At 42.2% G+C, this 11,978-nt stretch overlaps 1 pseudogene; it reads left to right on the top strand.

Annotated features, from left to right (window-relative positions):
- The first annotated feature begins 10,339 nt into the window (after positions 1-10,339).
- Positions 10,340-11,641, top strand: LOC118653500 (annotated as a pseudogene).
- The last annotated feature ends 337 nt before the right edge of the window (positions 11,642-11,978 follow it).

An 11,978-nucleotide genomic window follows, 5' to 3' on the forward strand; every position in this document is an offset into this window, starting at 1 on the left:
TACGTTGCTGTAAAAAGGAAGGAACTCCTACCATTTGCAGCAGCATGGATGGTCCTGGAGAGCATTATGCTAAGCAAAATAAGTCAGTCAGAGAAAGATAAATATCACATGATCTCACTCGTTTGTGGAATATAATGAACAACATAAACTGATGAGCAAAAAAAGATTCAGAGACAGAGAAGCATCAATCAGATGCTCAAACCTCAGAGGGAGGGTTGGGGAGGGTGAGGGTAAGGGGGAGAGATCAACCAAAGGACTTGTATGCATGCATATAAGCATAACGAATGGACACAGACACCAGGGGGTTGAGGGCATGAAAGGGGGGGCAATGGGAGGATAAGGACACATATGTAATACCTTAATCAATAGAGAAAAAAAAAGAACCAACAAAAAACAAGAAAAAAAAGGCTAATATGCAAATCGACCGAAGGGCAGAATGACTATTGTCTATGACGTGCACTGACCACCAGGGGGCAGATGCTTATGCAGGAGCTGCCCTCTGGTGGTCAGTGTGCTCCCACAGGGGGAGCACTGCTCAGCCAGAAGCCAGGCTTACAGCTGTCGAGTGCAGTGGTGGTGGTGGGAGCTTCTCCTGCCTCCACAGCAGTGCTAAGGATGCCTGACTGCCATCTTCGGACCCTCCCCATGGGGAACGGGCCTAAGCTGTCAGTCGGACATCCCCTGTGGGCCCCTGGACTGTGAGAGAATGTAGGCTGGGCTGAGGGACCCCCCCTCCAAATGCACGAATTTTGTGCACCATGCCTCTAGTAGCAATATATTGATTATACAATAGAATTGTACAGTTTAAGTGGGTGAATTGTGTGGTGTGTTAATTATACTTTATTAAAACTGTTTTTTAAAATCAGATTAAAACTATGTTAACAGTAAAAAGATAAATAGTTTTCAGGGGTTAGGGAGTAGAGAGGGATAAATAGGCAAAGCACAAAAGATATTTAGGGTGGTGAAATTATTCTGTATGACACTATAATGGTGGATAGATGTCATTATACATTTGAGACAGCATGGAGGGACCTGGAGAGTATTATGCTGAGCAAAATAAGTCAATCAGAGAAAGACAAGTATCACATGATCTCACTCATATGTGGAATCTACAGAACAAAATAAACTAATGAACAAGATAAATCCAGAGACAGAAGCATGGAACAGACTGATGAATCTCAGAGGGAAGGGGGTCAGGGGCAGGAAGAGATTAGCCAAAGAACTTGTATGCATATTATGCATAACCCATGGACACTGACAATAGTGTAGTGAAGGCGTGGGGGAGGGTAGGAGGAGTAGAGGGTGGTCAATTGGGGAAAGGGGGACATCTGTAATACTTTCAACAATAAAGATAAACTTAAAAAAATCTTAAATGGTGAGGTGGGCAGAGATTTAGGATAAGAAGAATATTGAAAGACGGTGACTTGGGATGAAGCAGGGACTATTTTGTGTCAGGCACTGTGTTGCATGCTTGAATTTATAGACAAAAACACAAGATACTTGCTTTCAAGGAGTTTACAGATTATTGGGAAAATGAACACATAATTATAAGTCAATCTTTTTCATCTAGAGTAGGAGAGAATAACATATGCAAGAAGACCATGTTGTCACATATGCCAGTGTCTTCTTCACCATAAGTTTTGGTGAGTTATTCTGTGTATTCTCCAAGAAGGGTTTACTTATTTTTTTTCCATGACTTAGGTGTTCTTAGGAGCTCTAGGTCCAAAATGTCTAAATTGACAGCTTCCCCCCATACGCCCAAATGAGGCCACAAGCCTCCAGCAAATCCATGTGTTTATACATAAGTGTCTCCCACTAGCTTGTTCTATCCAGGATTTTATTTCTGAGTAACTGCCACATATCTGGTCTCTCACCTCTTGCCTAATGTGGATTAACTTCCTATGCAACTGGGAGGAAGACTCTTCACTCTGGATGTTATCAAATGAAGGAGCATCCTTGGCTCCACTCTGTCTCCCAGCATCTGCTTCCAGAATCCCAGCAGATTTAACTTTTCATCCTCTGCTTATCTGAAAGAAAAGATAAAGCAAGAAAATATTTTCCATAGATTCTGATGTGATAATAGATTCAAATTCTACTTGAAGCAAAAAGCGAAAAGTGGCAAGCTTATTTTGTTTCTATATGTTGTAATCAAAGTGTAAATAACAAAAAATAAAATACATAGATAACAAAAACAAAACAACAACAACAAAAGAAACAAACAAAAAAAGAAAATAACATTCCTCTTCTTAGATGGAGTATTAGGATATGTTGGAACTAAGATTTTTAAATCTAGGTTAAAAAACTTATTTCAAATTTTCCTCTAGCTTCTTATCTCCCAGTTCCTTTCTGGCTGGCATAGTGACTTGTTACAGAGTATGTTTAATGGACACCAGAGGGTTTTAGTAGTAGTTTTAGCACCTAAAACTAACACTAATATCAGTTTGGGAAAACTGATAATTTGGAGGAAGCATGTAGGCAGGAAATTACAAACCTTTTTGGTTTCACCAAAATGACCTGAAAAAGTAACATTATATTAAGGCCAGGATCACTTCAATGGAAGATTGTGTATTTATCAGAGCTACTACAAGAAGTTTTTGGGTGAAGCTGTTACCTCTAGGGCAGTGGTCGGCAAACTCATTAGTCAACAGAGCCAAATATCAACAGTACAACGATTGAAATTTCTTTTGAGAGCCAAATTTTTAAAACTTAAACTATATAGGTAGGTACATTGTTATTAACTTAATTAGGGTACTCCTAAGGCTTAGGAAGAGCCACACTCAAGGGGCCAAAGAGCCGCAGGTGGCTCGAGAGCCGCAGTTTGCCGACCATGGCTCTAGGGCAGTGATGGCGAACCTATGACACACGTGTCAAAAATATAAGTCTTTGTTTTACTATGGTTGCAAATATAAAAAAAATTCTATATGTGACACAGCACCAGAGTTAAGTTAGGGTTTTTCAAAATGCTGACACGCCGAGCTCAAAAGATTCGCCATCACTGCTCTAGGGGAACCATTTTTAAGAGCTGGGTTATGAATATAAGAGAAAGCACAACTAGTATTTTTTTTTTCTTCTCATGTGAAAACCCTCCAGTCAAGGGTCCTTACAAAATATTTGAAAGTATAATATATACAACAAGGGCCTCTTTGCATTCATCTCGTTTGGGATCTCTGCGCTTCCTAGACTTGTATGTCTGTTTCCTTTACCAAGTTAGGAAAATAATGACAATTTCCGTCATTTTTTCAAATGTTTTCAATTTCTTGCTCTGTCTCTTCTCCTTCCAGCACCCCCATGATGTGAATGTTGGTATACTTGAAGATGTCCCAGGGAGACCTTACATTATCCTCATTTTTTAAATTATTTTTTTCCTTTTGCTGTTCTGATTGGGTGTTTTTTGCTTCCTTATGTTCCAAATTGTTGATTTGATTCTCAGCTTCATCTACTCTACTGTTTATTCCCTATAAATTATTCTTTATTTCAGTTAGTGTAGCCTTCATGTTTAACTGGGTCTTTTTAAAATATATATTTATATATTTATTGATTTCAGAGAAGAAGGGAGAGGAAAAGAGCGACAGAAACATCAATGATGAGAGAGAATCATTGATCAGCTGCATCCTGCAAGGCAAGCACTAAGGCTCAATCCCACAACCTGGGCATGTGTCCCAACTAGGAATCAAATCGTTACCTCTTGGTTCATAGGTCGACACTCAACCACTGAGCCACGCTGGGATAACTGGCTCTTTTTAATGCTGTTGAGGTCCTCACTATGTTCCTTTAGCATCCTTATAGCCAGTGTTTTGAGCTCTGCATCTAGTAGATTGCTTGTCTCCATTTTGGTAAGTTCCTTTTCTGGAGTTTTGTTCTATTCTTTCATTTGGGACATGTTTCTTTGTCTCCTCACTTTGGCCACCACTCTGTGTTTGTTTTTACATATTAGGTAGAGCTGCTACATCTCCCAGGCTTAGTAGCATGGCCCAATGTAGTAGGTGTCCTACAGGGTCCAGTGGCACAACCTCCTGATCACCCCAGCTGGGCACTCAAGGTGCACCCTCATGTGGACTGTACACCCTCCTGTTGTAGTTGAGCCTTGATTGCTGTTGGCACATCAATGGGAGGGATCAACCTATCCCAAGCTGATCAGCGGCAAGGACTGGCTGTGACCAATGACCACCAACCTCCAACCACTTTGGAAGATCAGTTATGACAGAGACCCACCACACAGTGTAGGACTTACTTAAGCAGGGCTCTGGTACCCACTGAGTCTGTCCTTGAGTGTGTCACTTATGGAGGTGGTGCTTCAAAGTGGTCTGAAGCTGTCTGAGATATGGCACCTGGCTCTGGGTCCTCCCACAAGGTACAGGCCAAGGTCAGACTTCACCTGTGTTCTGCCTGGAGCCACCTGGCATAAATTACAAAGCAATTTGCAGATGGCTGCTTCTTTTGCTGGGCTTGGAGCTGCCCAGGCAAGATCAAGCTGTGAACCAAGACTGGTTGCTGCTAGTGCCGGGCCTGGGGTCACTTAGCTAGAGTTATGGGGCTCACTAAGGCCAGTTGCTGCTCATTTGAGAGATTTTAGGAAAATCTGAAGCCTGAGCCAAGATAGTCCATTCCTATGTTAAAACCACTGGAAACAGTTGGGTGGGCCTGAAAGTTGGGTGGGGCAGGGCCTCAGGGAGTCACCATGGTGGAGAAACAGTGTGAGCCAAGTTGATGGAGTCTCAGATATGGTACCTGTCTGCTGGCTCTCTGGGAGAAGGGCTCATCAAAGGAACAATGGCCTCTGTCATTACATCTGTCTGGGAGAAAGTTGCCCCTCCAGCTCTTGCCCTGATACCAAACAATTTAGTTCTTCCCCATATGTCTCTGGTGTCTTTCAAGAGGAGGCCATCTGTCCCCACACTGGAGCTCAGGGGGAGTGAATCTGAGTAACTCCATGCACAGGCCCTTTAAGGGGAATTGCCTGGGACTCCAGCTACCTCAGCCTCAATTCCTGTTGGTTTTTACAGCCAGATGTATGGGGACTTCTCTTCCTGGGACTAGAATCCTGGGCTGGGGGGGGGGGGGGCGGGCGGGCGGTGGTGTGGGACTGGGATCCCTTGCTCTTCAGGGGGGACCTCTATAGCCAAGGTATCCCTCCTGATTTTTATCTGCCACATGTGGGTGTGGGACCAGCCCTTCCACCCCTTCACCCTTCCATCCCTCCTACCAGTCTTGATGTGGCTTCTTCTTTAATTTCGTAGTTGAAGGACTTCCATTCAGCTTAATTTCAGGCAGTTCTGAATGATGATTGTTCTGTAGTTTAGTTGTGATTTTGATGTGGTTATGCAAGGAGGTGAGCACCGCGCTTACCTACGCCACCATCTTGGCTGGAAGTGTCCATGTTTGTATTAAGGTTAAATCTCCCTACACAGCTCAACTTATCCCAAGTGCTGTGTAAATTCAGCCATGTGCTCTCAGCCCTTATGATCCTGATATGCTCAGCATTGCTGGAGTAAATATCACAGTCCTGAAGATTGGAGCTACTGCAAAATTAGCATTCCCAAACTCAGCTGGTTTTGCTGTACTGTTCTGAAGGCTTTTACTTATCTCTTGTCAACTCTTTCTCACTCTCCCGTTTACCTCTTCTGAGAACTTGCCATTTTTCTTAAGTCTTCTACTGGCGCCTTCTTACTGTCTTGTGAACCTGTCTTCTACTTCAGAGAACACACTGGTCATTGGGCGAGAAGTTTTCTCTCTCTACTTCCAAGATGATTAATGGTGACCCCCATCTTTATACTTTTCTCTTCAGACTCAGGCCTTCCTGTCTAAGGCTCACTCTTCTACCATTTTTTTTCTTACTTAAAGCAATGAATTTGATGGTTTACAAAAATGATACAGGCTTATGAAAAGTTAAACAATATAAGAAATAAGAAAAAGCACTCTCTATCTTGCTCTTGATGGCCTCCTCTCTATTTCTCCATGACCTTGTTCCATCAACTATCCTTTTCTTCTGTATATTCATTCTTTTACTCTCTATTACTTCCTTCTTTCCTATTGACAAATACACTCAAATCCTCAATCCGGAAAAAAAACGTTCTGCCTATTTAAAACTATAATTGCCCTCTTTCCTTTCACTCTGATTTTTTTGGATAAATTTGTCAAAACATTGACACTGCCCTTCCTTACCTCCCGTTTGTTCTCTTCTCAACACACTACAAGATGTCTTCTACCTCTCCTACTCTAACAAAGGAGACTTCAAGTAGGCCAGTACTGCTGCTTACTTCTCTGACTTTGTTGAACTTTGGACAGCACTGAGAAGTAGCAAGTGGCAAGTGACTGAAGATGAGGATAAGGCAGCTAAGGGCTAGGACTGCTGCCCCCATCAGTGCTGTGGTTATTGGAGAAGAGCCCTGTAGGACTTCAAATAGATTTTTTTCTTTTTTAAAAAAATATATTTTTATTGATTTTTTTTTTTTTTTTTTTTTTTTTTTACAGAGAGGAAGGGAGAGGGATAGAGAGTTAGAAACATTGATGAGAGAGAAACATCGATCAGCTGCCTCCTGCACACCCCCTACTGGGGATGTGCCTGCAACCAAGGTACATGCCCTTGACCGGAATCGAACCTGGGACCCTTCAGTCCACAGGCCGACGCTCTAGCCACTGAGCCAAACCGGTTAAGGCTCAAATAGGTTTTAAGAAAATGTAATAGAATTTCATTTTAAGCAGATAACTATGGTGGATGAGAATAAAATGGGAATTGGCCAAGATCCAAGGCTGGGAGACGGGTGAGGATTCAATTGTTATGCTATGTACAAGATGATGAGAGTTTGAACTAGGGCACTTGTAGGGTTGGAGAGGATGGATTCTAGATATCTTTAGAAGAGTAGAATAAAACATTAGTGAGAAGTAAGATATGTACATGTTGGTGGTGGCAGTTGATCAAGAGGATGACTTCCAGGTTTCTTGCTTGACCTGGAAGGAAAACAATACTACCAACTAAGATAGAGAATATAGGAGGAACAGGTTTGGTGGTCAGGGTGACAATAAGTTTAGTTTGAGACATGTTCAGGGACATTAAAGAAGAGGTGTTCATTAGGCAAAGGAATATAAGAATTTGAAGCTCACAGGAGAGATAAAGCAGAAAATAGATATTTAAGAACTATCAGTACTTAGGTAATATTTAAAAGCATGGGAATGTATGAGATTGCTTAGGGAGATTATAACAAGGGGAATAGGCTAAGGTTGGTAACCAAGGGAATGTTTAGAGGATGGGTTAAGGATAGTCCAGGAAGGAGATTTCTATCCTTGGTTCTTTTTTGGTCTTACTTATACATTTTATGTGAGAAATCTCATCTACACCAATGAATTTAAGTACCCTTTTCTTTCAAGATTCAATTTAGAATTTCTAACTGCCTACTGGACTCTTTTTCCCTAAAGGTTTTAGACTTAGCCCCTTAGACTTAGATTTTCACCTCAAATAGCATTATCATCAACAATAATAAAAATTAACAGTAGGGATGTTTATTGAGCATTTACTACAAGTTCAGTACTATTCTAAATGATTTATATATTTAACTCATTTTATTTCTCACAACAAGTTGATGAAGTGATATATTATCTCCATTTTCCAGATGAGGAAATTGACACATGGAAAGGTAAGTAACATGCCAACGGTCACACAGCTAGTTAGTAGCTATGCCTGAATTTGAACCCAAGAAGTCTGGCTATAGACACAATGCTCTTAACCATTGTGCTCTACTCCTTTCTTAAGCTTCTTTGCCATCTTATGTTCTCAGTTTCAGTTAATGTCACCATCACTCTGGTTTTCTCTCTCCCTCTCTTTTTAAAAAATATGCTTTTATTGATTTTAGAGAGAAGGGAAGGGAGAGGGATGGAGAGATAGAAACATTGATAAGAGAGAGACATAAATTGGCTGCCTCCTGCATGCCCCCACTGGGGATTGAGCACACAAACTGGGCATTGTGCCCTGACTGTGAATCGAACTGGGGACTTCTTCGCTCATGGGTCAATGCTCAACCACTGAGCCACATGAGCTGGGCACCATCCCTCTGGATTTCTAAGCTAGCAAATTCACTGTCATCTCCTTGAATTATCCCTATTTATGACCCTGAACAACATTACACACACTGTTATTTTACCTCTCCTCTAGGCTCTTTTTTAGAAAAATTCTCACCTGAGGATATTTTTTTCCATTGCTTTTCAGAGAGAGTGAAAGAGAGGGAGGGAAGAAAGGGGAGGGAGGGAAAGAGAGAAATACCGATATGAGGCACATCAATAGGTTGCCTCCCACATGCACCCTGACCAGGGAGTGGGGAGCAAGCCCACAATCCAGGTATGTGCCCTTGACCAGGAATAGGACCCTTCCATGCATAGGCTGATGCTCTAACCAGCAAGCAACACAGGCTAGGGCTCTAACCTCTTTTTAATTCAAAACCCTTATCTACTCTTACTACAATAGCCACCTCTGTGGTCTTCCTCCCTCCTATCTCTTCTCCATTCCAGTTTTCTTCTACACTTTGCTGTTGTTACTATCATTTGTTTGCTTAAAAGTCTCTGTTGGGGTTCTTCAAAAAGTTAATCTCTCTCTCTCTCTCTCTCTCTCTCTCTCTCTCTCTCTCTCTCTCTCTCACTGGGTTCCTGGCTCTGTGACAGGGGAGAAACTCCCCTGCACCCATGTGGCTTATGGTCATGTGGGACTTCACACATGGACTAATGGACTTTAATTAGTTTGGATGCTGAGCTACACCAAGCTGCAACATAGAACAGAAGCTCTGGACACTAGCCTGCTTTTGGCTTTCCTGGAACCCCATCTGCATCTTTTCCAGGTCTGAAAAGGGGGCATGGGACTTTGGAACCTGACAAAGAAGGAGAGTGGCCTGATGAAAGTTGTGCTTTAGGAAGATTTTTCCAACAGCTGTGTATCAGATATACTGGGAAACAATAAAGGGAGACCAGCTAGGAATCTGTCATAGTAATCCATGTGTGAAGCAATGAAATCCTGGATGGTAGTGGCCCCAATAGCACTGAAGAAGGATGTGTAAATGAAACACATTATGATGGAATAAATGAGAGATCTATTTTTGAAACTGTATCCAAAGATGAGGCCAAGACTTTACCTGAAAGACTGGAAGAATTGTGGTACCACTAATGAGAAAGGGATGTTTGAGAAGAGGAGCCAATTTTTAGGGTAAATAATCTATTCTGAATTATTGAAAGTTCGAAATAGCTGTGGCTTGGTGTAAGATGCTGATTCTCTGAATTTGTCATCTTCCTAAGATACAATCAGGAACTAGACAATACTGGAACTGTGTGTATAATATATATATATATATATATATATATATATATATATATATATATATATTATAATGCCATTTATTTCTTCACTCAACACTTATTTACTTGTAGTCTGGTGAGATTAGAGTGTGAGAGTTTGGCAGGGTAGAGGTGAAGTTGCAGATGTGCTAGAAAGAAAGATATTTGTCAAGGAGATCCTTGCATGGTGTACTAGGAGTTTTGACTTTATTTTGTAAGTAACGAGGAGCCATCAAAAGCTGTATGAGCCAACAAAGTAGTATAATCAAATCTTTTTTTCAACAGTAGATTGTTAGTTTCTTGTGGACAGTGACCATGTATTATTTATGTTTGATCAAGTCACTGGGGGTGACATATTACCTTTGTTTATTAAACATCTACTGTCGTCCAGTTACTGTGCTAAAGGTTTAGTGGTAAGTAACAGACCCACTTGCTACTCACAAACAACAAACAAAAATGCACCTAGAATCTATCTCCATTTCTACTGCTACCATACCAGTCCAAGTTGATAAATTCTACTTGTTTATTTTGATAGCCTATTCTCTCTGCTTCCACTTTTGTCCTACAATTTTTTTCCAGAGTAGATACAGTGATCTTTTCAAAATGGTAAGGACTGCCCTAGCTGGTTTGGCTCAGTGGATAGATCTTCAGCCTGTGGTTCTGGGTTCGATTTCAGTCAAGGGCACGTACCTCGGTTGCAGGCTCAATCCCCGGCCCTGGTTGGGGTGCATGCGGGAGGCAACCAATCAATATCTCTTTCACATTGATGTTTCTCTCTGTCTCTCCCCATCCCTTCCACTCTCTCGAAAAATCAATGGAAAAATATCCTTGGGTGAAGATTAACAACAGCAAAAAAGGGTAAGGACTTATGCTTCTGGTTTCAATGGAATAACTGGATTTACCCTTTGCCCTTAAACGGCTACTAAACTAGACTCCTTCCCCAGACTCCTTGCTAGTCTGTCCATAGGAGGTCCTTGTCACCGTCCCCTTGCCTCCTCCAGCTCCCAGAGCCCTATAAGTCTTAGTTATGCATGAGTGCATCTCCATTCACATTGGCCAGGCTGATGTCCAGGTCTACAATGCCTGCTGGGAGCTCTACTGCCTGGAAACAGCATCCAGCCAGATGCGAAGTGATGAGACCATTGGGAGGGAAGAGAAGATAACTCCTTCAACACCTTCTTCAGTGAGACAGGCGCTAGCAAGCATGTGCCCAGGGCAGTGTTTGTAGACCTAGAACTCACAGTCACTGATGAAGTTTGCACTGGTACCTACCGCCAGTTCTTCCATCCTGAGCAGCTCATCACAGGCAAGGAAGATGCTGCCAATAACTATGCCCATGGACACAGCACCATTGGCAAGGAGATAATTGACCTCGTCCTGGACCTAATTTGGAAACCGGCTGATCAGTGCACAGGTCTTCAGGGCTTCTTTGTTTTCTACAGCTTTGGTGAGGGAACTGGTTCTGGGATCACCTCCCTCCTGGTGGAATAGCTCTCTGTCAATTATGGTAAGAAGTCCAAGCTGGAGTCTTCCATTTACCCATCCCCGTAGGTTTCCACAGCCATAATTAAGCCCTAAAACTGCATCCTCACCACCCACACCACCCTGGAGCACTCTGATTATACCTTCATAGTTGATCATGAAGCCATCTATGACATCTGTCATAGAAACCTTGATTTTGAGAGCCCAAATCACACTAACCTTAATTGCCTTATTAGCCAGATTGTGTCCTCTATTAATGCTTTCCTCAAATTTGATGGAGCCCTGAATGTTGCTTTGAGAGAATTCTAGACCAACCTGGTACCCTAACCCTGAATCCACTTCCCTCTGGCCACATATGTCCCTGTCATCTCTATTGAGAAAGCCAACCATGAACAGCCTCCTGTAGAAGACATCACCAATGTATGCCTTGAGCCAGCCAACCAGATGGTGAAATGCAGTCTCTGCCATGGTAAATACATAGCTTTATGCCTATTATACTGTGGTGATGTGGTCCCCAAAGATGTCAATGCTGCTATTGCCACCATCAAGACCAAGAGTACTGTCCAGTTTGTGAACTGATGCCATACTGGCTTCAAAGTTGGCATTAATGACCAGCCTCCCATTGTGGTACCTGGTGAAAACCTGGCTAAAGTACAGCGAGCCATGTGCATGCTTAGCAACACCACACTGTTGCTGAGGCCTGAGCTCACCTGGACCACAAGTTTGACCTGATGTATGTCAAACGTGCCTTTTTCACTGGTATGTGGGTGAGGGCATGGAGGAAGGAAAGTTTTCTGAGGCTCATGAGGGCATGGCTGTCCTTGAGCAAACTTCAGAGATAGTGTGAGAGGCTGAAGGTGAAGAATATTAATTTGTGTGCTATAATGTTACACTCTGATGTCTTGGGACTGTCTTGTTTCTGTTGTTCTGTGTGTCTCTAACTTGTCAATTAAAAATTGCTTTTTAAAAATAAAAACTACAAAACTGGACAAATATATGAAGCAACAGTTAAGAGAGAGGGAGCCTAGCTAGAGCTTAATAGTTTCTCTGCATTCTCTCCATTTAGGAGACAGCTGAGAATTCAGGAAGGCTGAAGTGGCTAAAATTCACAGGACACAATACCAAAGAGGAGAAACTTGCAGAGAGAGAGAGAGAGAGAGAGAGAGAGAGAGAGAGAGAGAGAG

This window comes from Myotis myotis, unplaced genomic scaffold (assembly GCF_014108235.1).
Source record: "Myotis myotis isolate mMyoMyo1 unplaced genomic scaffold, mMyoMyo1.p scaffold_m19_p_4, whole genome shotgun sequence".
NCBI classification, from domain to species: domain Eukaryota; kingdom Metazoa; phylum Chordata; class Mammalia; order Chiroptera; family Vespertilionidae; genus Myotis; species Myotis myotis.